Source organism: Oncorhynchus nerka, unplaced genomic scaffold (assembly GCF_034236695.1).
Source record: "Oncorhynchus nerka isolate Pitt River unplaced genomic scaffold, Oner_Uvic_2.0 unplaced_scaffold_1065, whole genome shotgun sequence".
Lineage (NCBI taxonomy): Eukaryota > Metazoa > Chordata > Actinopteri > Salmoniformes > Salmonidae > Oncorhynchus > Oncorhynchus nerka.
The window spans coordinates 25,605-30,000 of NW_027040255.1; positions in this window are offsets into that span (position 1 = coordinate 25,605).

Below are 4,396 nucleotides of genomic sequence, written 5' to 3' on the forward strand. Positions count from 1 at the left end.
TGACTGTGTGTTATACTCCTGTAGTTGACTGTGCATTACACTCCTGTAGTTAAATGTAATGTAAATGTCTGTGTGTTACTCTCCTGTAGTTGACTGTGCATTACACTCCTGTAGTTGTCTCTGTGTTACTATCCTGTAGTTGACTGTGTGTTACACTCCTGTAGTTGTCTGTGTGTTACACTCCTGTAGTTGTCTGTGTGTTACTCTCCTGTAGTTGTCTGTGTGTTACTCTCCTGTAGTTGACTGTGTGTTACACTCCTGTAGTTGTCTGTGTGTTACTCTCCTGTAGTTGACTGTGTGTTACACTCCTGTAGTTGACTGTGTAACTCTCCTGTAGTTGACAGTGTTACACTCCTGTAGTTGTCTGTGTGTTACACTCCTGTAGTTGACTGTGTGTTACTCTCCTGTAGTTGACTGTGTTACTCTCCTGTAGTTGACTGTGTTACTCTCCTGTAGTTGACTGTGTTACACTCCTGTAGTTGACTGTGTAACTCTCCTGTAGTTGACGGTGTTACACTCCTGTAGTTGTCTGTGTGTTACACTCCTGTAGTTGACTGTGTTACTCTCCTGTAGTTGACTGTGTTACTCTCCTGTAGTTGACTGTGTTACACTCCTGTAGTTGACTGTGTAACTCTCCTGTAGTTGACTGTGTTACTCTCCTGTAGTTGGCTGTGTGTTACACTCCTGTAGTTGACTGTGTAACTCTCCTGTAGTTGACTGTGTTACTCTCCTGTAGTTGGCTGTGTGTTACACTCCTGTGGTTGACTGTGTGTTATTATCCTGTAGTTGACTGAGTATGTGTTTGGTTTTTCTGTCCTTGTGGGGACCAGAAGTCCTCAGAAGGATAATAACACAACGAGAATTCAGACATGTGGGGAAATGTGTCAGTCTCCTTCAAAGGGCTATTTTAGGTTTAGGGTTAGGGTTAGAATTAGGATCAGTGTTGGGGTTAGGGTTTAGGGGTTAGGCTAAGGGTTGGATTTAGAGTTAGGGTCAGTGTTGGGGTTAGTGTTTAGGGGTTAGGTTAAGGGTTAAGGATTATGGTTAGGGGTTAGGGAAAATAGCATTTTGATTGGGAATCAATTGTTTTGTCCCCACAAGGACAGTAAAACAGACATGTGTGTGTGTTCATTATGTCATTATGAGAGCTGGGTAGAGTGTGTTTATGAAAAAGACAAGGGGGTGCATATGTTCATAAGGGTGTATGTTTATGAAAGTGCATACGGTGCATGTGTGTGCACGTGCTTGCAAGCATGTTTATGTGTATGCGTACGTGAGTGTGTGTGTGGATTTATGTTTTTGGGTGTTCATGTTTGAATGAGTGTTTCTGTGTGTGTGTGTGTGCATACGTAAGTGAGTGTGTGTGTGCGTACCAGGGTGTGTGTGTGCTTACTTGAGTGAGTGTGTGTGTACGTGAGTGAGTGTATGTGCATACCAGAGTGTGTGTGTGTGTGTGTGTGTGTGTGTGTGTGTGTGTGTGTGTGTGTGTGTGTGTGTGTGTGTGCGTGTGTGTGTGCGTGTGTGTGTGTGTGTGTGTGTATGTGTGGGTGTGTGTGAGTGAGTGAGTGAGTGAGTGAGTGAGTGAGTGAGTGAGTGAGTGTCTGAGTGAATGTCTGCGTGTGAGTGAGTGAATGAGTGAGTCAGTGAGTGAGTGTGTGTGTGTGTGTGTGTGTGTGTGTGTTTGTGTGTGTGTGTGTGTGTGAGGGAGTGTCTGAGTAAGTGAATGAGTGAGTGAGGGAGTAAGTGAGTGTGTGAGTGTGTGAGTGAGTGAGTGTGTGAGTGTGTGAGTATGTGAGTCTGTGAGTGTGTGAGTGAGTGTGTGAGTGAGTGAGTGAATGAGTGAGTGAGTGTGTGAGTGTGTGAGTGAGTGAGTGTGTGAGTGAGTGAGTGACTGTGTGAGTGAGTGAGTGAATGAGTGAGTCAGTGAGTGAGTGTGTGTGTGTGTGTGTGTGTGTGTGTGTGTGTTTGTGTGTGTGTGTGTGTGAGGGAGTGTCTGAGTAAGTGAATGAGTGAGTGAGGGAGTAAGTGAGTGTGTGAGTGTGTGAGTGAGTGAGTGTGTGAGTGTGTGAGTATGTGAGTCTGTGAGTGTGTGAGTGAGTGTGTGAGTGAGTGAGTGAATGAGTGAGTGAGTGTGTGAGTGTGTGAGTGAGTGAGTGTGTGAGTGAGTGAGTGACTGTGTGAGTGAGTGAGTGACTGTGTGAGTGAGTGATTGTATTGTTCCAGATGAACCAAGTGTACAACAGCCACGCTAATTACTGTCATCACTTTCAGTTCAGCAGGTTCATACACCCACCCACACCTGGGGACCTGTTTATTGAGCAATATCACTGTGAAGGAAGGTGTGTGTGTGTGTGTGTGTGTGTGTGTGTGTGTGTGTGTGTGTGTGTGTGTGTGTGTGTGTGTGTGTGTGTGTGTGTGTGTGTGTGTGTGTGTGTGTGTGTGTGTGTGTGTGTGTGTGTGTGTGTGTGTGTGTGTGTGTGTGTGTGTGTGTGTGTGTGTGTACAGACTGTGTTGTAATGAACAATGCCACACCCTTCCATCCATTCTTTAAAGAGACATTTGATTGACACATCCTGGTACTTCCGCTCTGGGCGCAATACAGTGCAATTTGTAGGACTGTTTTACTAATAAAATGTTGGAATGTGTTTATGAGAATCTTTAACATGTAGCCTATCTATGACGTTACTGTTACTGAATTATGGTGACTCGATATTGGGTAGATAACTCTAACTAATTGGCTCTAAATGTAAGTGATGCAGATATGTTGGCTTTGACTATACCTTTTCTAGAAATGTATCGTCAAGTCCAGTCTAGTCACAGGAAGGGAATTGTTCTCCAATCTCCATACACAGTAGTTGTAGTCACCCATAATCAAGACCTGTCACGAGAGAGTAGTTCTAACTCCCATGTTTCCTCCAGTAACGTGTAGAGATTTAAGTGCCACGAAACGCACCAGCTGTCAAGCTGTCAACATTAATTCACTAGACTAAGATCACATACCAAATGACACCCTGTTCCCTATATAGTGCACTACTTTTGACCAGGACCCATAGGGTTTTTGTCAAAAGTAGTGCACTATGTAGGGAATAGGCTGCCATTTTGGGACGCATCCCTAATAGTCTTCTCCGGAGGGTGACAGGTGACATGCTGCTTGATGCTGGATGTGCTTTTGACAGCCAGGGAGGCTGCGGGCTGCTTGCCGCCTTCATGCCCCAATGGGAGGTCACCCTACATCCCTACGAGGGGAGAGGAGATAGGAGACAGTTGCTACTGTCACCCCCCATCCCGTCACTCAGCCCTGATGTGACAAGGAGTGGGGAGGAAGCGGGGTAAGGACCCCGTTAGCCTTTCACCTCTCAACCCCTTACAGCAGTGCCCAGTCTTTTTCTGTGTCTCTCCCACAGCACAGCTTCTCAGCTGTTAGCAGAATTGACAGCTCAGTTCCATTTGTGTCCAGAGTGTCTTTCTTCTCCCCATCAACGACCTCATTCCAATAGTTGCTATTCATAGAGACGTATGTAATAAACCCTATAATATAATGCTTAAGTTCTAATGCTCTGGTATTGCTCTTAGTGTGAACCACTAGGCTTTCACACGTCTGGTTACAGGTTGTTGATATACTGTGTAGTGATGATACTGTAAGCCTATGTATGGAACTGTATACCCCCAAAGTGGCATCTCTCCAGTCAGTGCCAATGTCAAACACCCTCAGACTATAACTCTACATCCTGATCTGGACTCTCCTCTCTCCTCTCCTCTCTCCTCTCTCCTCTTTCACTCCTCTCCTCTTTCACCCAGTGTCTAAAACAACACCATTCAGGTTAAATGACTTAAATGTAAATGTAAATGTAAACTAGTTCCCCTCAGAAAATGACTGGAATAGAAGTCAACTTCCGAACTCATCTTCAGCTTGGCACATGTAGGCCTACCCCAGACTGTTTTCTACCTCGTCTAGTCAAAAACTTGTTCTGAACAGACTGGCCACCGTGGAAGGTTTGAGGCCTTAGCCCAGACATAAACACAGTGATGGAGAGTGGCTGTAAGAGCTACTGTAATATAAATCTACTCCTAAGCTTAGTATCTCCAGCTTGGCCCTATTTTCAACCTCGTCTAGTCGAACACTTGTTTTGAACAGACTGGCCACCGTAGATGTCTGAAGACAGACGTAAACAAAGAGGGGTGAATGGCTGTAATAGCAGGAGAAAGAAGGGGCCTTGGTCACTGTCTACTGTCTACTGGAAAGCTTGTTTTGAACAGACTGGCCACCGTAGATGTCTGAAGACAGACGTAAACAAAGAGGGGTGAATGGCTGTAATAGCAGGAGAAAGAAGGGGCCTTGGTCACTGTCTACTGTCTACTGGAAAGCTTGTTTTCAACTGACCGGCCACCCTGGAGG